The 24,629-nt window shown below is 44.7% G+C and overlaps 1 protein-coding gene across 1 annotated transcript in view; it reads left to right on the top strand.

The window, feature by feature from the left end:
* Positions 1–5,364: 5,364 nt before the first annotated feature.
* Positions 5,365–24,629, top strand: part of sh2b2 (SH2B adaptor protein 2) — a 42,795-nt gene continuing 23,530 nt past the window's right edge. The window contains exon 1 of the mRNA XM_077541535.1: positions 5,365–5,621. The gene's annotated coding sequence lies outside the window, so the exon portion shown is untranslated. The remainder of the gene's footprint in view (positions 5,622–24,629) is intronic.

Genomic DNA, 24,629 nt, shown 5'->3' with positions numbered 1-24,629 from the left:
GTTGTGTTCAGATTATATTGTTTGTGTAATAGAGTTGTGTTTGCAGCAAGGTTATTTTTGTTAGAGAGATACTTGACTTATTTAGCCCATTATAGCAATGAAAAGTTAATATTTTGTCTATAATTAATTTGATACTTTCATTATTTTTCACGTACATTTAGTACCTTTAAAAACACATTTTGCAACTTGCTGTCGACTGAAAATGACATCACAGGGGCTCAGGTAACCAATCACAGCTCAGCTTGTGAATGTCACATGACCAAACCTAGAAAACGGATGAGCTGTGATTGGTTACCTGAGCCCCTGTGATGTCATTTTCAGTCGACGGCATAATTTATTATAGGAAAAATATTGTTTGACTGTCAAAAATGGCTAAATAAAGTATCCTTTTAACTAAAACTAAAATTTAAACAATTTCCTTAACGAAATGAAAACGAAAATACTTTTTAACAAACAAAAACTAACAAACTACATTTTCTGTTTAGAAAACTAACTAAAAATAACTACAATTATAGCAACAATGTCCTTTGTTTTAGTCTTTGGTATGCATGAAACTTTGGGGATTATTTTAAATTTGATTTTAAGTAGATTAATTTTGATAGTAACCGAAATAAGGACGATTGAAAATGTGTCACACAGAAGTGACGTCATCTAGCAGCAGCCAATAGAAAAGCACCTTCAGATGAGTTCGCTCCCATTCAGATTTTTAAATATTGTGCATAAGTAATACATATTTTTTTAAATCTAAAACTATTACTGAAACTAACTCAAACTAAATCAAAACAAAGCCATTATTAAATAACTAAAACTAATAAAAACTAACAAAAACCACCCTGAAAACGAATTCAGCAGATGGTGTAGAACACATCAAATTCACAATAAGAAATAATACCATAATAATTGGCTGTAAAATGTTTACTTATTGTACAGGCTATGTTGAAGTAAAGTGTCAAAGCAGCAGCAATTATGAACAATAAAAAACTAAATATGTTTTCGTAGAGATTCAACTTTTAACGTGAATGTTCTCCCGCTTATTGCGCATGCGTGTATCCTTCCACAAGCCCCCCTGTAAAATATTTAGGGCCTAATGGCTTCATGTTGTTTTGCTTGGCAGCGGAGGGGGGTCACCGCTTTTCATGTCGACTCACCGTGTTCCGCTTGGCTGCTGTGTCATGTTGAGTCGCATCGCAGTCGGCTCTTATATGAAGTGCTTATGTCATCCTGCAGCCAGGAAGCCGATCATGCGCAAGCGCAACAGTGGATTCGCTCACTGCTCGTCTTCTGATGGCCTGTCATGCAGAAAGGCAGTCAAAGTAGCGTTTTTATTATAAATCTGAATTATTTAGTAGATTTGACATGGGCGCTTGTCTGTTGGCTCACAGCAACTCCCCCACTGGGGTGCGCGCTGTACAGTACGTACGTGTGTGGAGTTGTCATTGCTGTCCAATGAAAAACAATGATTTCTGTTCCTCCAAAACACAAAAGGAGATTTTTGGTTTGAACGTGAGACGTTTTATGATTGATGTCCGAGCTCACATAATGCTTTTATTTTGCATTTTTAGTTTATTGTGTGGGGTTTTGGTTTATTTTATTTAGTTTTATTTCCAGTCTAAGGTTTTATGTTTTCTTGTTCTATTTTTTATTTAGCTTTTTTTGTTTTTGTGTTTTCAGTTCATGATTTTTTTATTTTTTTATTTATTTTTATTTGTAATGTTTTTTCTTATATTTTATGCAATACGTCTGTTATATTTTCTTGATTTATTTTTAGGTTTTTTTTATTATCTTTTTTCTATTTTATCTTTTCATTTTTGTTTTTGTTTTTCATTTTTGTTTTTCATTTTATATGATTTTTTTCTTCTGAATTGTTTTATTTACATTTTTTCTTGATTGTATTTTCTTGCATTTTATTTGTTGTTTATTTTTTTCATTTATTTTCCCCTTTTTTGTGTTTATTTGTACGGTACTATTTATCCATCCATCCATCAGTCCGTCCATCCATCCATCCATCCATCCATCCATCCATCTATTTTCTGAACCGCTTGCTCCTCACAAGGGTCGCGGGGGTGCTGGAGCCTATCCCAGCTGGCTTCGGGCAGTAGGTGGCGTACACCCTGAACTGGTTGCCAGCCAATCGCAGCTATTAGTTTATCTTTTGTTTTTATAGTTATTTCTTGACAATGATGGCATTTTGTGTTTTGAGTGGCACATGCAGAGTTTTGGGCAAATGATGTCATTTTCCTCTCGAAATTTGTGCTCTCATTTGGAAGGCAACCCCCCATTCCATCCAAAGGCTCCATTGTGCTCAGTTGCTATCAAATCCCCATTCATTTATTCATTCATTCATGCTTTTCCCCTTCTTTGTGTGGCTGAGACGCTCAGCCCAATACGAGCTGAGGACTGTTGCATGGATACAGAGCGCATGTGTGTGCGTTCATTCATTTGATTCCACGAAGTTCTCTCAGTACCATTTGAGCTTCCAAACTTTTCCTCCTCTTCTTTTCTTCCATCTTTCTGTTTCTTTCCTCCCACAGCAAACACCCCCTCCTACGCCCCCTCCCCCTCCTGCCCATGGGTGTTGCCATGGAAACAGAGCTCCTCTGTCAGGTGGCTCCGTGTTGTTGCTCCGCGATTTGCTCTGACATGGCGTCTCGCTGAATCACTCGGGTCACGTGCTTCCGGGATTCAGGCCCCGCCCCCAACCCGGATTGGGAATACACAGCCCCCCAAAACAATTGCTAAATCCTGACATCTTCTTGGGCACTTATGACCACACAAGACTTGATGTTATTTTCCGGAGAGCACAACCAATGCTTCATTGTTATGAAGTTGCACTTTGAATTATATTATTATTATTATTGGATTCCAATTCACTGCACGTTCCTCACGTGTAATAAGAATCTTGCGAAGTGTGCTCCCTCCCTGCGTGTGTACAATAATACTGATGTTGCTGTGCTATTTTGGGTCCAGCTCAGTGAAGTTCATGTGACATGCATCGGACATCATCAGAGAGGGAGAGTGGGAGGGTGCGAGTACACGTGTGTTAGCAACAACATAACAAATCCTAACATAACAATAAGGTACCCGAGGATAAAATGTGGTTTGGGGTGCAGTGCATTCTGTACTTACTGTATGAATATACAAACATCTTAACTCCTAACATATTAATTAATAAGGTACCTGAGGACTAATGTGGAGAAAGACACATAAAAAGTTCGGTGTACATTAGATTATGCACATAGCGGATGAATATACAAAAAGTATCGGCAACGACATAAAGACTCCTAACATAACAAGGCACTTGAGGATCAATTAAAGAGGTACAGTACAGGTGATAATTTGCCCATTGTGGGACTAATAAAGATGACCTAATCTATTATACACATATGAAATAAAACATGGTTGTCGGTAACCGTAACAGCTCTCAACATAATAAGACACCCGAAGATTGTGAGAAAGAGTTACAATAGATGCACTGTATGAATAAACACGTGTCCACAGTGACTTACTGACTACTAAGACAACAAAAAGACACCTGAGGGTTTGTCATAAACCACATAAGATAAAGTTACAATAATACGTGCAATGTATGAATACACATGGGTGTCAGCAATGACATGCAGAAACTGCCAACTTGAGTCACCCGAATAGCAACAATAGAGAAAAGTACAGTATGTCAAGTATGCTCTCATCTTCCCCAAGATGCAGTGTTACACTTCTTTCATTTTTATTAAGAAGCAAAAACTTTGCCGTTAAAGTCCGCAAGCTAGTTAAGCTAGCAACACTAGCCATCACGCGATGACATCAGCTACAGGAAAGAAAAAAAAAAGTAGAGCCAAATTTGAATTTTTTTAAATGCTGTTCCTCAATGAGCTGATGACGTCATCCAACAATGTTTCAAGAAAGGTGACACGAAGGTTTGAAGATGTGACTTTGTCCCCAAATGTGGCTCCTGGCGACCATGCTGACACAAACGGCATCTTTGCAGGTGTGAAGCCAGAAGAAAAGGCTGAAATTAGTCACGAGCTGGTTCACCATCAGCACCAGCTGTCTTCTGCTCGACCGGCCGGCCCATTGTGGTGTGGCCCTCACTGGGTCCCCCGTGGTGAAAGGCCTGCAGTCAATCCTCTCAGAGGGGATTAGCGATAAAGACGCTCGTATGCTGCAAGCTCCGGGCCAACTAGCTACTTAGAAGTAAACATCAACAAGCGATGAGGGCAGTCTCACGCACACGGTATAAACATTTTTCTTTAAACATCCTGTTAAGTGAATACAGACATGTATTTCGAAATGCTGCACATTATACATATCTCTAAGATAATTGCTGAAAATGACTGGTAAATGTAGCAGATTTTTTTTTTTTTACTTGAAAGCACTGCTTCTCAATTACGACGAAGAAAATATTTTGCATCCCTCCAACTCTCAAACTATAAATAGTATCGATTGTCTATAAAATTGGCGAAAGTGCACCTCTGCAAAGGAACTTATACTCTTTGTGCAGTCTAAAACAATGAGAGAAACACTGCCACCTACTGTAGTGGATGTGCAATTCCATTTTAATCGAGTATGACATGTTCCCTGAGGTCACAAAATGTAGTTAAAGATTAAATATTCAAATACAGTACAACAATATGCATTCAAACATGCAACCCTATTTGAGTGACTGTATAAAAAAAAAGAGTTTACATTTGTGAAATTTAAACGTTATATGATCTTAGATAGATGGATAAGCTAGAAACAGTACTTTATGTATCTTAATTTCCTTTAGACATCACACGAACACATTGGAAGGGCGTGGCTCCCCTCTTTAGGACACTCATTGGTTGCAGAGATAAACCCTGCCAGAGTTTGGCTTTAGTCACAGGTGCTTCTCGTAATGACCTCGCGTTTACCTGCCGGTTAAGTACAAGCACCTGAAGCAAACGCCAAACTGTATCAGGTCTTTCCCATCTCTGGTTGGTTGTTAAATTAACACACGTCACGCACACGCACTTGCTGGTGAAATAAATTTCTGATAAGTGAATGGTACTGGTTCGATGTCCATGATTGTTTGTAAATGGAAAGTATTGAATAAAGGGGGGGGGGGGGGATTTCTGATAAGTTAGCTAAAACACTGAAAATGCTTTACCTTCAAAATAAAAGAACATCGACACCCAATTCATTTTTGCCCAAACAAGCGAACCTTCGCAAAAGCGGCGAAATGTTTTAACAGACTTCTTAATTTTACTTTCTGACCATTCTCCTTAAAGTGGCATCTTATAACGACACAAACCCGTTGGACGTACGCGAGGTGAACGTGACGACAGTTTTAAGTTGGCAAAGCCAAACCGGAAGTGCTTTGTCATCTCCCTCCTGCTAACTTGTCAAGCTGGCACCAACATTCCGGATCAGCCACTCACTTCACTCCATGGTCAGGCTGCCTCACAGTGTGACGATCGCTGGGATGGAGGACGAGCTAACGCGGCGGTGAACAACGCGTATGCGGGCGGAGTGGAAGGACGTCAGGCCAACAAGTGCGGAGGGGACGTTGGAGCCCGAATAATTTCAAGCTCTTGAAGCTCTCGAAGCCGCATTGTGTCCGCCAGCCGCTGTCGTCGTCGTCATGACAGCAGTCCCGCACTGAGGTGAGCTCCGCTTCGCTTAAACGTGTCAGCATCCTTCTTTCATGGTGTCGTGTGTGATGTGCGGCTTCCATATCGACGAGGAGGAAAGAGGCTTGTTTTGATTTGAACATCTTAGGCATGTTGATGCATCTAATTCACTTTTAAGGGAGTGGAGATGAACCACAAGCGGGGTAAAACATGTATCGAGGGGTGCAGCGAGGGGGTATGTTGCCCCTTTCTAACAATCCGTTTATCAGCATTTTGGGGACTCATGATTCTGCTCCCTTGACCGGTGTTGGTGATTCTCCAGCTGGGTGGGCTATTTATTGGAAGGCTGTATTAAGACTGCCATTCATCTGCTGCTTGCATGTGCGAGCCATTCAAGCAGCCGCCTCCATTCATGAAGTCAGTCCACTGTTGGCACCAGAGAAGGCCTGCACCAGCCAGGCCTCTGCTGCTGCCGCCGCCGGCTTGCTATTGACTTTCGATCGGGTGTCTTTTTAATGGGCCACACCACAGTGTGTTTAGTGCAAGCCCCATACCAATCAATGAGGGGGGAACCCCCCCCCCCCAAAAAACAAAACAAAACAAAAACAAAAAAACAAAAAAAAACATTTAGATAGGCCAAATACTAGCGGAAATGTAATACTTGCTCTTATTTTTATTCAAGTGAAGGACACAAACAAACAGTATAAATTAGGAGTGTAACGATAAATTGTGATACTTTGTCTCCCGATAGATTATCAATACGCCTATGCAAGTATCGTGATATTTGTGATTACTTTACAGCCACTATAACGGCTCCATTGGTCATTCTTGATTGAGCAATTACTTGGCGGGCCACAAGGCGGAGCACCTCGTAAGAGTGGCGGAGAAATGGACGCAAGTCGTCAGGCAAAGAAGACTCGTGGAAGACATTTATCCGTCCAGCAACTGACTCACTTTTGCATACGTTTCTATGAAAAATCTAGATTATATTTTCAATTTCAACATTTTAAAAGTCAAAACATTTCAAGTTTTGACTTTTTGAAGCGCACTATTTTTTTTAGGTATATTGATATTTATTTAATTGGATTTAATATTTCAGTCATTTGATTTATTTTACTTTTGCAATGTTACACAAAAAATGGTGTCACAGTTTATAAAATGAACCAATTGACTATGTAACTAACTGACATGTTGCATAACAGGTGTTTATAAAAAAAATTGTTCACAGAAAGTGGTCTGTGAAGAAGACATTTGTATTTGTTTAAAAAAAAATACACTAAAGTAGTAACTGTAAAGAAGACACCAGTTTTAATATTGTATTTCAGTGATGGTACAAAAATAAACTATTTTCTCATTGAAAAAACATCAGTTTATGTCTTTAGTAGTTTTATCGTCAATTATTGTGGATTTATTACCTGACCAATATATCGAGAATGGCGGTATTGTCATATTGTGAGATAATTACCGTGAGCTTTGTATCGCATATCGTATTGTGAGGTACCCAGAGGTTCTCACCCCTAGTATAAATAAATGTTATTAATTGTAAAACTGAAATACAGTTTTATTGGTCAAGCTTATTCTTTTTCTGGCTGCTGGTTGCCAGGCAGAGTTTGTAGGGCTCAAGCAGAACTGCCCCACAGGTCAGTTAAAACGGTTCCAGTTCCAATCACTCAGGCTTGCGTTTTTTTGTTTTTTGTTTTGGTCCAAATGCAACAAAATAAATATCGTAAGATAGTGATTTGTTATAAAACTGACAAATATTTGATCTATTATAGCGCTCAATGTTGTTCTGGCCAATTGTCGCTAAGCAGAGTTCATAGCGCTCAAGCAGGACTAAAACGGCTCCAGTTTCAGACCTTTTGCTTCCGGATTCTTTGTTTTCTTTCAGGTGACAGACCTAAACAACCCATAATCATAGTGATTCACTCTGTCTCTGAAATGAACAATTGTATTCGTCAAGCTGATTCCAGTCCCGGCCACTTGTTGCTAGGCAGAGTTGGTAGGGCTCAAGCACAGCTGCCCCACATGCCAACTGAAGCAGCTCCAGTTCTAGCCCCTTTTGCTTGCATTTTTTTCTCTCTTTTTTTTTTTTTTTCTTCATTCAAGTAGCACCAATAAACAACAGTTTAAATGTTTTTCATTCATTTAGCATCATCACACTGTAGATTAGAAGACAGATACAACAACAATAACATGATGTGAAATTGATAGTGCCAATCAAAACTGAACATTTTTCGATGTGCCTTATGTCACGTGCGGTCAGTGTATAGTTCCACCTGCCTCACTCTGTTCCACCAAATGACGACTGGAGTGGAGTGGAGGTGTCACGCTTACTGTATTCGGTCGGAGGCCTGAGGTCATCTGCGAAATGAGTTGGACCTGGTGGGTGAGTGACAGGAAATGGAAGTCGGCATTGGAATGCGCGTCTCCCACACGTTCTCTTCTCCGTCCTTTGATCGCTGGCTGCCATATGGACGCCTCGTCAGCTCGTTCGCTCTTGACGTTGCGCGACATCGGACGCCGGGCTCATCTCAGATCTGTGTTTATAGTTTTGGAATATTCATTTGAGTTGGTTTTTATTTTTTAGTTTTGAGTTTTGTTTTTCAAAATTTGTTTTGATTAGTTTTCAGGGGGGTTCTGTTAGTTTTTCTTAGCTTTAGTTATTTACTAAATCCTTAGTTTTAGTTAGTTTCAGTATTAGTTTTAGTTTAAAAAAAACATGTATTACTTGTGCGCAATATTCAAAAAACAGCATGGGAGCGACGTCATCTGAAGGTGCTTTTCTATTGGCTGCTGCAAGATGACGTCACTTCTGTGTGGCACACTTTCAAACGTCCTTATTCTGGGGGTTAATAACAAAATAAGTCTACTTAAATTCACGTTTAAAATCATCCCCAAAGGCTTATGCATTCAATTAATTAGCAAAGACTAACACGAAGGACATTTTTGCTATAATAGTTAGCTTTAGTTACTTTTATAAACATAAAATGTAGTGTCAGTTAGACATTAAATTCCAAATTGAATTTTGCGGTGGCAGTAACTGGTTAAAAGATTTAGTTTATTAATGAATGTCACGCAGTACATGTTATAATCATGTCAATGTTGGTGTAACAAACAAGCAAGGATGCAAGTATGAGATGAAAATATTGTAATGGAGCTTTTGCGGACAGTGTAAAAGAGGCTTGATACTACCTTTGTAGGTGGAAAACTGCAGGGCTGACTCCCCCCCCCCACCATTCAGTTACAAAAGGGAATTCATACCACCTTTGAAGTCATCATCTTTGTGTCCCCATTCCGTGTCAGAGCTATTCATATACAACAGCAACAAACAAACAAAAAAAAGCAGTAGAATGTGCATTGCCGGATTGACTTCATACGCCTATTCCGTGTCAGTGGTATTTATACAGAACATGGGAAAATGGGCAGAAAATTACACATTTTTCATGGAGCGTTAAAGTGGCTTGATACGACCTCTGATGGCGGAAACTTGCCAGGTCAACTTTGTCCCCTATTCCTTGTTATTATCTTCCACAGAGAACATTAGTCTGTGAAAATACAAAAAGACTTTTAGGTCCATTTAAAAGCGGCATCAATACTGGTGACCATGTTACAATCAATTGATTGTTTTACTGTTGTATGTAACTGTTGGAGTGAGGCGGCTGTTTTGTCCTGAGACGTCCTCACTGCGCAGCCTTATTTACATCTTATATAAGAAAAACATCCTGAATGAATTCACAGTGAGGGAGCGTGCCTCCGCGTACTGTACTGTGTGTGTGTGCGTGTATGCACGGTGAAGGCTAATCTTAGAAAACATGGCCGGACGCAGGCCCGCTGGGGTCGAGCACACGACATGACCAATCATGCTCATTAGCTGATCACTGCGGGCGTGCTGCTGGCGTGAAGCAGCTTGGATGCGTGTGCGTGCGAGTGTGTGTTTGAATGGAAAAACACATGAAACTGGACTTTACAAAAATATGTGTGAAAATATTTCAACCGATCTGTTTTATTTTTCTCCCTTTTGAGCTGCAGCTTTCAAATATTTTTGGAATTCCACAAATTCTCCTATCGTTGAATCAAGTCATCATTGTTGCATTATTCACTCATTTGTTCCCCAAAACGTATAAATACGTTCTATTTTAAATGTATTAAGTGTCCCAAAGACGTATTTATACATTTTTTATGTTTTTTGTTGTTGTTTTTTTTAAATGCTAGAGCATACAGAAGGCTTTGATGCAGCCTTTTAACTGTAGCGACTGGGTGAAAAAAATGGTAGTAATTACAAAAACGGCCATTAGGTGGCAGCAGAGTATAAAAGATCAAGCAGGGCCATGTTGTATTTGTTCAAGTGTGGTTGCCATAGTTGGTAATCCAAGATGGCCGATCTTCTGCGCATGCGGGTTACCGATCGTGCAGGGGTCACCGATCGTGTTTTGACAACAATAGTAGAAGAAGAGTAGAAGGTAGAAGAAGATAATAGTAGTAGTAGAAGTAGTAGTAGTAGAAGATAGTAGAAGAAGATAATAGTTTTAGTAAGCTTCATTTGTTGATAAATTAAAAAAAGTAGTAGCAGTAGTAGAAGGTGAAGAACGTGGTAGTAGTAGTAGAAGAAGGTAGTAATAGTAGTAGTAGTAGTAGTAGAAGAAGATAATAGTTTTAGTAAGCTTCATTGGTTGATAAATTAAAAAAACGTAGTAGCAGTAGTAGAAGATGAAGAAGGTGGTAGTAGTAGTAGTATTAGTAGTAGAAGAAGAAGGTAGTAGTAGTAGCAGCAGAAGAAGAAGAAGATAATAGTTTTAGTAAGCTTCAATTGTTGATAAATTAAAAAAGTAGTAGTAGAAGATGAAGAAGATAGTAGTAGTAGCAGTAGAAGGTAGTGGTGGTGGTAGTAGTAGTAGTAGAAGATAATAGTTTTAGTGAGCTTCATTTGTTGATAAATTAAAAAAAAAGTAGTAGCAGTATAGTTGTGAAGACGAAGAAGATAGTAGTAGTAGCAGCAGTAGTAGAAGAAGATGATAGTAGGAGAAGAAAGAAGAAGAAGATAATAGAAGAAGACAATAGTAGACTACGATTGGCTGTCAACCAGTCCAGGGTGTACCCCGCCTACTGCCCAAAGCCAGCTGAGATAGGCTCCAGCACCCCCCACTACCCATGTGAGGTATAAGTGGTTGAGAAAATGGATGGATGGATGGATGGATGGATGGACAATAGTAGAAGAAGAAGAAGAAGAAGATTCTCCAGTCTGCACTTTCGTTTCTTTTCCTCTCCCCCCTGCTCAGTTTACTGTTCCACGCAGTATTTCCCAAGCATCTGACGGAGACATCAGGCCCTCCTCACCCCCCAGGGGAGGCGGAGGAGGCACAGTAGTGGTAGATCTTAACAACAGATAGGGAGGAGATAGCGGAAGGAGGAAAGGCTCCAGTGGCCCTGAGGTTGAAAGCTCGAGGGGGGGGGGGGGGGGGGTGCTTCCACTCCCCTCAGCCCTCAGCTTTTTATCCCACCTCCACACGCGCGATTATTTTAGCAGCTGCAGCCAAATCATGCGGCCCTCCTTCTCCCGTCTTTCATTCATACATCATTCCTTTCTTTGCCTGTCAATCATGACGTGGACGGCTCAAGTGTGCTGAGACAGAGCTGTCCACCAGGGCTGTGCGGATTTATCCTAGTATGAATCGATACGTACGTGAGTAGTGGTGTTGGATCGATACCAGAGCACTAGTATCGATATTTGACATGTATGTATGTATGTATTTATTTATTTATTTATTTATTTTGGTTTCTCATGGGTCCCTTTGTGGCACACACGTATGTGCCGGCCTGCCAATCACAGCGTTGGACGGCACTGACGACACTAACAATTAATTATTTCGACAGTGAATGACAATGATGCTTCGTTTGAGATTTTCCAACTACTAGATGAGCTAAGTATCCGTGTAGCACAATATGCAAGTATCATTTATTAATGTGACGAGACTAGAGGAACTTCGGCGGCTGACATTTCTTTGAATGCAGAAGAGTGACAGGGACGAAGAATATGAAGATTATTACTACTTTGCAAATGTAAATACCAGCCCAGGTATGTTTACATTGAGGATATTAGCTATGTTATGGCATGTTTAAGAACCTAACAAGAAAGTATAATTTACAAAAAAAAAGGGCATTGTTTAATAGGACAAATGAATAAATACCATATTTTATTAACCTAAAAGTACTTAGTATTGGTATCGGTGATATTGGCACCAGTATTTACTTGATACTTGATACCAAAATTTCAAATATCGCACAGCTCTACTGTCCACTTCCTCTCGTCCCACGGTGTGACTTTCATGCTGACTCTGGGACTGTGTGTGGGTGTGTGTAGTCAGTACAGGGCCGCATCCTCATCGGCGTGTGCTTGTTGGACAAATGTACCTCAAGTGGTGTTGTTGTTTTTGTTTTGCTGAATGAGTGGAACGTTGGCCCGCTGCAGGTTTTCAAAAAGCTGAATAGCTATGGACTCTCTCGCACGCTCGCACTGAATGGATGGAGAGACCATGTGATGGATTTATGGATGTAGATCCAACCTTAAAGTGGATTGATTTGTTTATCGCCACTTTCATGTTAAAGCCTGATATGTAACTAATAGCCAAATGAATTTGCAATCAAACGGTGAGGAACCGTTGCCAAGCTCGGCAATGTCTCCTGAGCCTGGCAGGTGTTTATATCGTTTGGTAGTGTTTGTTGAGATGGCCGATTGCCAAAAACTGTGTCTGTTTAAACAAGTACAAACATTATATTCTTTGCAGAACAATATTTTTTTTGTCTTTGGATAGCAAACATGAGACTGATTTGACAGTGCCTCTTCTGGTTGCAAGCAAGTAGTGCACCCCACTTTGCAGGTCTTTCTCTCAAGACATGGTTAATATTGGTACTAATACAAATAATGATAAAAATATAATGGGGATATCTCAATATTGCAATATTACAATTGCCACAATATCATCATCATCATCATCATGTCACGATATTTAAAGCATTTGTGTAGTTCTAGGCTAGCATATATATATATATATATATATATATATATATATATATATATATATATATATATATATTGTAACAACTATTGCCTAGGTCCATTTCACCCTCTAATTTTTTTTTTTAAGTTTGCTTCTCCTGAAGCAAATTCTCTGCAGTGCATGAATATGCCAATGCCCAGACAGGATCCAGCCTGGTCAGCTCTACAGGTGGTCCTTGCCACCAACAAAACTCTTTTGAAGCCGCTGACCAGGTGACAAAGGAATTCATGCGTCTGCCGAAGGAGTGTATTTCAAGCAGTCTGCTCGGAGCCCGAACAAATGGCTCCAATGGTTTGGAATACACAAATGACCGATCAAAGGAATGTTCATGACTTCTTATCAATCACAAAAGGATACTCTGGCGCCTCGCCCTTCCCGGAACGTCTAGATGGAGCAACAACACCTCCAAGTGGCGAAACTTGGAACTATCCTTAGTGACAATTCACATAAGTAACCGCATTTTACACATTTATATCATGATAATTCTTGACAGACAACTGAACTACGAATGATTCATGTTATATCTTTGTGTGTATGAACATCCTATTTCATGTGTACTCCATAAAGAATGAAAGATAATCAATGTCTCTCAGTTCAGTCAGATTAGACAAGTAGAAGTTACCTCACAAGTTAGTTTATGATGCATTAATTACAATGTGTGTTAAACGGGTTGTGTGGGAAAACTGATTTGCCAGACTGACCAAATTTAATGCCAAATTATTAATCTTTTTAATAATTTTCCTCTGAGAGTCTGCGCGAGCGAACAGAAGGGTGTGCCTTCACCTGCTCGCCCCACCCAGAGACTATAAAAACACGAGCAGACCACTGCCCGCTCTCTTCTTTTTTTTGCCCTCCTGCTCTCTTGCCTGTTCCGGCTCTCACAAGCCTCTTCCAAAAACTCTGGCCCGACTTGCAAGTGGGCCAGCCAGGCTGCTCGAACCCTTTGTCTAAGAAACTTGCAAACCACGTGGCTTTTTCTTTCCTGGCAGGATCCGTTAACGAGATCGGATCCTCGCGCCACGCCACGCCAAAGCAAGTGCAAACTGCAACGCTGACTAAAGACTCTTTCGTTTTTTTGTTTTTTGTTCCACTATCGGTGCTCACCCGCCCGACCTTCTCGGTCCCGGGTACACTTGCAACGCACCGCCGGACTCAAGGTTGTGCACCTAAGCCGCGCACCGCACCTGCTACTCGGTGGCGCTCCGCCGCAGTGCCAACGCACCTCCAACGGCTGGCCTTCCCCGTACGCAGGCGCGTACTGACCGAGCTGCAACACCTGAGCTCGGACAGCTGCCCAGCAGAACCAACCTCGGCGAGGATCAACCTCGCCGGATCACCAACCAATCAAGGGACGAGCCGCGCAACTACGTCAGGCCCCTGGCGCGGCTCCCTCGCTAACCTGTGGAATAAACCTTTTTTTTTCCTTGCATTTTTCAACGAACATTGACTCTTTTTTTCCCCCTTGTCAAAAAGGCCGCCACTTCTGTTCGTTGCTACGCAACTCCAGGGCTCGTAAGTGCGCTTGATTTCTACCTCGGCGTATCCACTGTGTGCCACTTACGTTTGAAACATCACAAATCTGGCAGGTCAAATTTTCTCTTTTCCCTGTTTCTTTATTCATTCGCATTCCTTCCTTATTTTCATTCGCTTTATTTTATTTCTTTTCTTCTGACGGTAGAATAGTTAGATAGGCAGTATTTTGATTCTGTAGTGTAGCAATCGTGAATAAATGCATGTTTTATAAACTTTATTCCGCCTAAGTCATCTGTGTTTCCGAGTGGATTATTATTCTTTTGTTAGTACAACGAACCACTGAATATCGAGTGTGGCGACTTTAGATTATCAATGACTGATAAAAGAAGGATTTTGGTCGTTGTTTGCTCCTGTTAATACGAAGCAAAACAAACGTGGTGCCCCAGAGGTTATTGAGGTAAATACAATTTACCTCTGTAACGTCCAGATTATTAATTCGTCCAAAAGACGACCCAATTATCGCTACATAATGGTGCCGGCCGTGTGAGGCTACAAAACATAAGAAGATCCACTCGAAAATACAAAACTTTGGACGTGAAAAGTAAAACACATTTCACGTAGTGTACCTAATCATTTGTCTCTGTGTAAGAAGGTAAACATTGCTTCTTACATAGAACTGCACTGGACTTTCCCCTTCAGCTTTGAATCGAGCGTCTGGTTAGCCGCCATCTTGCGTGTGTTACCACGGAGTGACGTGCTATAAGTAAACGAGAGTAACGGGATTGATTGTTGGAATAAAAGTAAGAGCCGGTCACCGTTTGAAAAAAATAGTGGCTTGTATTTGAAAACGTACGTGATAGAGCTCGAGTTGTGCAACTTTTAAATTTCAGCTGGCTGAATTTGAAGTTGTTTGTCTTTGTATTGTTGTGTTTCCGGAAATTGTGGGAAGTCACGTGACAGCCTACGTGCGTCGCGTTGATCCGACTCGAGTTACGTGCTTCGGAGTAGCTAACCGCGAGCAACGTAAACGACGTCCGAGTCACTTTCCCCGTGTTCCTCCTACACCTAGCTTGTGGGAGAAGTTTGAGTCGTGACTGAGCTTTTGTAGCCGCCGACTCAAAGTTTCAGCTCGTGGCGAGCGGATTAACAGAGCGCTAAGACGTTAGCTGCTTACCTGTACCGTGTACGCATTTCCACAAGGTGGCGCCATAGTCCTTGTGAAGAGCTGTGTGGCTCGTGGAGGCGTGGTTGAGTACCTCCCCCTCCCTTCTCATTGGCGAGTTTGAGCCACGCCTGTAGACGCCCCGAAAGGGAGCGGGTCTCGCAGGTTGTCAGCTGTCAGACAGCGTTTGAGCTGTCAATAGACAACTGACCCCCCCCCACTGCTGCTTTAACGCCGGTGGTCCTTGCTCCGCGATAATTCTGATTCAATGTCACTTCACATTGCTTTTTGAATTGTTTTCCGTGTCGAGCGTTGTACTTAGTGAGTGTCGTCACCGTTAGTACACAAGGATAATAAAAAATTTATCCACGTCCGATTAAACGCAGTTGTAGGTTTAATTGACTGTTTGCGTTTAAGGATTATAGTAATAGCTGACCGCATTCTAGCCTTTTACGCTGCCTAGCGTGAGAGTAATTACGGGTGCATCAACAAAACATACTGCTGGGTCAAATTAATACAAAGGAACTATTTACACTATTGTGTTTTTCTTTTTTTTCCTCTTTTTTTTTTCGTATTCCCTTTTATCCAGTTTCATACTAGGCTAACTAGCTATATTCTTGACTTAACATTCCACTTAATTTCAGGTTTTGTGTTTGTTTAGTTGGTTTGGTAGACCTAGTACTATTATTATTATTTTCTTCCCTTTTATTTGTTTTCTTCTCATTTTTATCAATTATTTTTAACTTTGTTGTTTTTGTTTGTTCTTTTGTTTTTGTTTTTCGGTTGTGTCTAGTTAATAAGAAGGTGTGAGTTCGAATGAGCTATTATTAGAGAGGCAGCTCTAATATTTCTGTATAGTTCTGCAGTTTTGTGTCCCAAAAACCCCGTCCACAGGACATTTGCATGAAACTGTACTGACACTGTAACCAGTCATTTGACTAAGACTATTAACCCCTTTTAAGTTTATTTCCCCCTTTTTCTGTTTTATTGTTTATTTAATTTAATTTTAATTTCAACTTTTAACTCGACTTCCAAAAAAAAAAATTTTTTTGTTTGAATTTTTTTTTTGATTTAGCTTTTGGGATTGACCGCTGTAACATTTTAGAGTTACCCTGTCCCTCGTTTAAGCTATTCTTTGCTGAGTGAGTCAAGTTGAAGTTAGTATTATTATTATTTTATTTTATTTTATTTTATTTTGCTTTATTTATTATTCTATTTTTTATTGCCGTTTGTTTTTGTTTGTTTTAATAACTGGAATTGATTTCTCCCAACTATAGTGTAAGCTGTGGGTTGCATAGCCCACTACAAATCTTTTGCTTTTGTGGCAATTCCCCTTTTGATAATTTGAACCCAGTGTGTATTGTTGACGATAATACTTGATAGCGGTAGTTAGCTAACTGCGTACGCTGATTAACTAACTATTAAACGCTAGTACAAGTGTGATCGTTTAAAAAGCTATTGACAATATGGCATCACTCCGAGAGACTCCCAGCCCCTGTGAGAACCTAGATACCTTGGCTCAACTGGTGCAGAAGCTGACCAAGGACTTCTTACCTGGATACGCTGAGTCTATTAGGGATGCGGATGTCAATACGCTAAATGATAACCTCGCGCAGCTCATGAGTGACGCTGAGACCAAAGCCCCAAAGGACAAGTCACTCATTCGAATGCTCGGATGTCTGACTTTGAACCTTGCCGCACACTTGAAGCTGAGCGATGCCGAGGACTGTCAAGTGAAACACCAACTTGACATGGCACAACAGCAGAGCCGTGATGCCACGGCACAGCTTGAAGCCGCCCACGACCGAGTGAAGGTCGTGGAGACCCAGCTGGATGACGTTAAAGCGCAGCTGGATGAGGCAGAAGCCCGCGCAGATGCGGCGCTAGCCGAAAATCTGGGCAGTGATGCAGATGAGTCTGCTTTCACTCCCGACTCCCATCAAAAGATTGGTGAGTTAACCCAAGCTCTCGCGACCGTCGAAGAGACAAATCGAGAGCAAGAAAAACTGCTGAGATCCGCGGCAAATGAAATTCACAAACTAAAAGCAGAGGTGACTGACTTGACTGAACGACCGTCAAAAGACCAACTTCGGCTAGCAGAAGCTAATTACTTTCGGGTTAGTTCGTCGCTAGCTCAGTCAACCGATGAAGTGAAGCGCCTCCAAGTTCAGGTACAGACCTTTAGGGAGGAACGTAATGCCGAAGTGGACCGCTCATATGACCTGCGAACTAAATTAGCATTGACTGAAGCCGAGGTTACCCGCCTCCGACAATGCCAGCAGGAATATGAGACAGAGTTAGCTCATATTAAACATGAGTTACAACGCGCGCAGCAGTTGCATGAGGTCTCCCGAGGAGCCTCCCGGCCGGGAGCTCCACCCCCACACAGACCTCCTGATCCCAGAGCCACAGCACCACAGCTCAAACTGCCACCTGAGTCCGGAACCGCCTGGAGGACGCCGCCAGTGACCACCGCCGCTTTAGGCCTGGCACCTCCAATGGCCGCCTCCCCACACGCTTTCGGGCCATCAGGTGATGACAGTTTCCAACGTGGACCCATGTCGACTCCCCCGTTGGAGGGACAAATGGGCGTGGCCTGGAAAGATTTGGACAAGCTGGCTCGAAATATAACCAAATTCGAACCGAAACCAGGGGGGTCCCACAACACAACAGAGTACTTGAAAGACATCAACTATCATCTCCAGCGGTTCCCAATGGCAACCGTGGAAGATAAGTTGTACTTGATCAAAATGACGTCCAGCCGAGCAGTCAACAGACTGCTGGAACGGCAGCCCGCTGATGTGTTGTCTGACCCCTTGGCACTGCACCAAGCCATCTCACGCGAGTTTGACGGTTCTCCTGGGTTGTCGGGCATGGAAGTCGCCATGTTCGTCAAACAGGGAAAGCAGGAGGCTCCTCAGGCCTTCTATAGTCGTCTTCGCGATGCCTATTTTGGGACTCGTAACGTGCCCAACATGGAGGAAGATCCTGGTTTTAAAACGTTATTTGTCCGAAACCTCCAACAAAACCTTAACCACTACTTGGGATTGGCTTTGTGTCCTGAGACACTGAATAGCTCGCAGCTACGTGACTTAGCAGCTAGGGGCTATGCAAAGCTAAAATTATCCGCCCCCAAGGTAGGCGACGCAGGAATTTATAAAGTGGACGTGGGTCCTCCTTCAGAGCTGGAGGGAGCTTGCTCCTTTGCTCCGAGGGAAGACCAGACTAAATCAAAAAAGTCAAAACAGTCCCGCGCCCCGCGAAACCGGAAACCGCGCTCCAAAACCGACTACTCGCGTGACGAGAAAGCGGACGGAGAAAAGCAAGCTGACGACCGCCGGCGCTCCAAAGTTGCTAAAGGAAAGCCCGATTCGCGCTATCATCCAAAACGTGATAAAGTCGAACGCGTACCAGCAACCGATTCCTGCCGCGAGTCCCGGAACCGCCAAGCCGACTCCGAGACTGACCACCACGCAGTTGCCAGCGGCATATTGAAGGCACTCCTGAAATTGTCAAAAGACTCGTCAAAAGACCCGCCTTTATGACTAACCGACGGCCGGATGCCCACTGAAGTGACCCACCAGCAGAGGTCACCAGAGGGGCCTCCAGTAGCCGACACTCAGACACCTACTAAACTGCCTTCTGACTCAACAATATTGGTACTGCAGGCTGATCCAAATACAGCAGACCCGCATGTATCGCGATCAACCGATGACGTGAGACCGTTCCAACAGCTTTTAGGTGACCTCACCACCAGGGGGATGGCTCGTAAATTCTATCTGAGCGTCACCCTGGAGCGAGCTCTAACCTACGAAGCCCTTGTAGATCCCGCCGCGGACATCACGGTGATGTCCAACACGGTGTTCGAACAACTCCGCGCCGCGTCACAAGCTAACAGTCGACCGCTCCGCCTACGGCGGTGCCCACTCACCGTTAGCGCTTTCTCACCTACTAACACAAAGCTGGAACCTGTCGCGATGGTACACTGGTCCATTGGCCCCATGGAATTCATCCATCCAGTCTATGTGGGACCCATTGAGTCAGTCCCCCTTCTTATTGGCCAAGACCTGTTGTTCCGCTTCCAACCCATCATAGACTACCAGAGACTCCAGATTTGGGCCCAGGTGCGGCAGGCCCTGCCGACATTTCCTTCGGGCCCTGACCAGGCTCAGCTCTGCACTGTGACTCGGGCGCAGCCACCCCACGGGGAAGCAGATGCCCCCACAGGGAGCTGGGACACGACACAGTCCAAGGCAGGACCCCTCGCGTCCCCGACAAAGGACCGGCTGAGAAGCCACGACACCTTTCTTTGTGACCTTGACCCACCCCCACCTGATGCAGGGTACGCCCCACGCATCATCGGAGGTGTCCACGTGCAAGGTGCACCTGTTCTTGACGCTGTCCTCGCCTTGTGGGCTGACAAGTCAGCCATTTCTGCAGCATTCGCTGACAACTTGCGAGATCTCGACCCGAACATTCTTTTCGTCTCCAAGTCTTGCCGGTTTCCGTTGAACACGGAACCTCCTCTTACAATAACTGCAGTGGGCGTGTGCGCCTTAAACCTTCAGTGGAAGCAGCACTCACTGACCCACTACTTCTTGGTTGTCCCGGACGCGCCTCACACCCTTTTTGTGGGTGCAGATTTGCTTGTTCGTCTTGCCGTCCATGTGGACACCATCAACAACGTGCTTTGGTCCCTCACCAACTCGGAACCTCTAGCTTGTGTTCCCAGTCTTCCAAACATGAAGTCCGGACAGACCATCCCAGATGCTTGCGAAGTCTTAAACGAGGATGAAGTGATCGCTCCGGCGACCACGATCAACATTCCGGTTCGCTTGGTGGCGCGAGCTAACCAGGTCTTGAATGCTAACCCCGCTTTCTTTCAACCTTCATCGGAATTCATGAACCTGTCGTTACTCTTGGAGGCCACGCCCATCGTGGACGCCTCCCTCACCACTCTGATCTTGGTTCACAACCCCCTTTCGTACGACGTTCGCATACCAAAAGCGACCCGTCTGGGCCTGCTCATCCGTTCCGACTTCCACGACTTCACTCTAACGGTACCTGTGGTTGGACACATCCCATCGGACTTGTTCTTGACTGAAGACACCGGTGGCCGAAGACTCACCAGGCCATCTCAGCTTGTTACGGTCAACCCTGCCGGTCCCACCAACGATGAAGACATCGTCCGGGTGGACCTGGGGACAGACCAACAACTGGTGATTTATGCCTTGAGCGCGTTGCCTCCAACGCCCTCGAGCATTCCCTCTGGAAACCCAGAGAAACCTCAACCAACCACGACTCCAAATGGGGACCTTCAACCGTACCCAGAGTTCGAGGAGCACCTCCAAGAAGTTCTGCACCGCGCCGACGCGCTCCGGTCCGAACAGGACCGCGAACGTTTGCGCACCGTGTTAATGAAATACACACCGTCTTTTGCCAAGGACTCCTTGGATTGCGGGTTGACGGCACTACATGTAGTCCGCATCCCGACTCAGCCCGGCGCTCCTCCAACTTTCGTGCGCCAGTACAAGATTCCAATAGCTTCTTACGAACCAGTACAGAAGACTATCGACGCCATGCTGGAAAAGGGCATCATTCGCCCCTGTAACAGCACCTATTCGGCTCCATTGTGGCCAGTCTTGAAGCCAAACGGTACATGGAGACCAACCATTGACTATCGCAAACTGAACCAACAGGTTCCTCTTTCGCGATGGCCCATGACACAACTTGAACAGGAACTTCCCAAGGTTCGAGATGCCAAATTCTTCACCACCATCGATGTGGCTTCGGGGTTCTGGACGATCCCAGTAGATCCCAGGGATCAATACAAGTTGGCATTCACCTTTGGCAACAAACAGTACACTTTCAACCGGTGTCCTTTCGGCTACGCCAACTCGCCAGCCGAATTCAACATCTTCCTCAACAAGGCGTGCCCTGACGCCGCCGCCAGGGGCAACCTCATTTATGTCGATGACATTATGATGAGGAGCTCCTCTTTGGATGACCATTTGATGGAAATCGACCACGTTCTTGGACGGCTGTCTTCTGCAGGTGCCAAACTGTCCCTCCTGAAAGGTCAGTGGTGTCGCACGAAGGTCAACTACGTGGGGATCTTGGTTGGGCCGAACGGGATTGAACCACAATCCAGCCGTATTCAAGGCCTTCTTGACATCAAAACCCCCACCGATGTGTCAAAATTGCGCAGCTTCCTTGGCGTGTGCAACTATTCGCGCCAGTTCATTGAACACTTTGCTGACATAGCACGCCCTCTTACTAACCTGCTGAAGAAAGACACGCCCTTCGATTGGGGTGACGAACAAAACAACGCGATGAATATGCTAAAACAAAAGCTGGGCTCCGCTCCCTGTCTCGCGTACCCCGATAGCAACAAGGAATTTTTCTTGGAAGCAGGATTCTCCGACCATTGTTTGAGTGCGGGTCTATACCAAATGTACGACCAGGATAAACGCGTCGTGGCGTACGCCAGTAAAACGTTGAACGGCCCTGAGTTGAAATACTCCGACTGCGAAAAAGCCCTGCTTTCCACAGTATGGGCAATCAAACATTTCTCAAACTACATTGGATGTCAAAAAGTAACGATTGATACTAACCATCATCCGGTTACTTTTCTTAACAACCAACGCATTCGAGACGGTGTCGTAACGAACGCGCGCATTGCCGGCTGGCTTATGGCGTTACAAAGTTACGATGTTCGAGTCCGGTACGCGAAAAACGCAAAGTTACCGCTGGGTACCGATCTAGCGATTTGCCAGAACTGTGTGTCAACTTCCCCGACCCCGCCGACAGACGTCGCCGTGGCACCGATGCCGGAATTCACGCGTCACCGCTATTTTGAGGAACATGTCTGCAAAGACATGCCTACAGCTTACGTGGATGGCTGCTCTTACCACCACCAAACCCAGCTGCAGGCTGGGGTGGGCATCGCTTGGGTCGACGACACACCGTGCAAACCACTGCTATTCCAATTGGGCCCCCACTCTTCTCAATATGCGGAAATCGCTGGCATCCTGATTACACTCAAATTAGCAGTTGAACACGGTGTCACGGTGCTGGTTATCTGCACTGACTCAAACTATGCCCGCCTCGCCTTCACCTGTCATCTACCGGTGTGGCGTCGAAATGGTTTCCTTACGTCAGCGAAGAAACCCGTTAAACACCGCGACCTCATTTTGACATGCGACCATTTGGTTTCCTCCAATGATATGCATGTCTATTGGAAAAAGGTCCGGGGACACTCAAAAGTCCCAGGACCTGACAAACATTTTAACGACCTAACGGACACGTTAGCCAAACAAGGGGCCCTCAACGGGACTCCTTGGACATTTGATACAGCTTGGCTGCCCACCCAGCCCACCCTGGAGGTCCACGTTCTCACGCGCCGCCGCGCTGCGGCCGCCGCTGAGTCTCGCGACGCCCCCACACGGACCCCTACGGGGCCCGTGGCGTGCGTACCGCCCGTCCGAACCTCCGACTTGGTCGCCCAACAGGCCGGCGACCCCGCGCTTTTCAAAATAATTCAGCACCTTTCTGATCCTGTCGCCAACCCCGTGTCGCCTGACGCGTTGAGTGACGACAGCGACCTCAAAGACTTGCTCTCCGTGCTGCAAAGGCTGCGTCTCGTTAAAGGCCTTCTGGTTTATGACTCCGCGTCTCCGCCTGCCCTGCGGTTGGTGGTTCCACGGAGCCAAAGGGGGGTCTTGCTAACATACGCCCACGACGCGCCTTATGCAGGCCACCGCGGATTCAAGGCCACTGTCACCGCACTACAACAGGTGGCATACTGGCCGCGCATGCATAATGATGTAGCAACCTACATCAAAGGATGCCTGGTTTGCTGCCAGTTTCAGCCAGCAAACCCGAGTCACCGAGCACCACTCCAACAGAAAGGAGTCAACTTCCCATGGTCTGATCTCCAAATTGATTGGGTGGGACCACTGGTCAGATCTCTGAGAGGGAACAAATACTTTCTTACAGTAGTTTGCGCGTTCACCAAGTGGGTAGAATGCCTGCCTGCTCCAAACGACACCGCACACACCACTGCATGCCTGCTGATGAACCACGTGTTCTCCCGTTTTGGGTTGCCCTCACGGGTTAACTCAGACAGGGGAACCCACTTCACAGCCGAGGTGATGCAACAACTTTGGCAAATGCTCGGAATCAAGGCCCAGTTGCATATTAGCCATCACCCGCAGTCATCAGGACAGGTGGAGCGGACTAATCGCACCGTGGTAAATTTGCTGAAAAAGTTTGTTGTTTCCAACCATCGGGACTGGGACACCCGACTCCCACTGATCCTCATGGCAATTCGAGCCACCCCTCACGAATCCACAGGGGTGGCCCCTTTTGAAATGATGACCGGACGGCGAATGACGCTCCCCCTGCACCTGATGTACCAGCCAGGCGAAACAAACCTAGCCACGGCATACACGGCCTCCCAGTACGTGGAGGACTTGCAAGCCCACCTCCGAGCCACGTTTGCATTTGCCCAACAACGGCTTAAGCAAAGTGCAGAAGGTCAGAAAACCTACTACGATAGGAAAGCCTCACAAACCGAGTTTGAAATAGGTGATCGAGTATGGTATTACTTGTTCGCGCAACCAAATGCTAATACTCCGCGTGCCCAGAGGGGCATCGCCCGAAAATTTCTTCCCCGGTGGTCAGGACCACATGAAATCGTCGACAAACTGTCACCCGTCGCCTATCAAATTAGGATGAATAAAGGACGTCAGGGGGACCAACTGAGATGGGTCCACCGAAACCAGATCAAAAGTCACTGCGGGTTTGAACGTCTGAGAACGCGATCGAGCGAATCTCAGGACCAGCATACGTGCGGAACTGACAAAGGGGGGTCACCAGCCGACTCCGAGTCAGCGACCCAACCGCCACCCTCGACAGACGCGCCAAATTCCGCCGACCGACCTCGCTGACTACGATGTTTGAAAGTATCACACGTGCAAAAGGGGGGTCAACACCCCGCTGCACCTACCGAACCCCTCAGTGATACCATACCGAGCGACGCTAATCCCCTTTTCTTTGTTGATTGCGAGAGGTTAGCATACTGTGTTTTGCTACTTATTTGCAGACGCTTGGTGCAACACTTAAGGATACGGTCCTAGCTGTAACACCGATAGCATTATGCAGAACTAGACTAGACAACTACAAAATGATTTGCAACTCAAATTCAAAAGATTATGTACACTCAAGGTGTTATGATACTTATGAATGGTATGCTGCGTGAAATCAGTTTTTGCTAGCCATAAAAAGCTCCCCCGTACTTAAGGCCTTCAAAAGCAGGTCAGAGTACTCTTTTTAAAGCGTTAGTGAGTC

This window comes from Festucalex cinctus, chromosome 13 (assembly GCF_051991245.1).
Source record: "Festucalex cinctus isolate MCC-2025b chromosome 13, RoL_Fcin_1.0, whole genome shotgun sequence".
NCBI lineage: Eukaryota > Metazoa > Chordata > Actinopteri > Syngnathiformes > Syngnathidae > Festucalex > Festucalex cinctus.
This window is presented reverse-complemented; position numbering and strand designations above follow the sequence as displayed.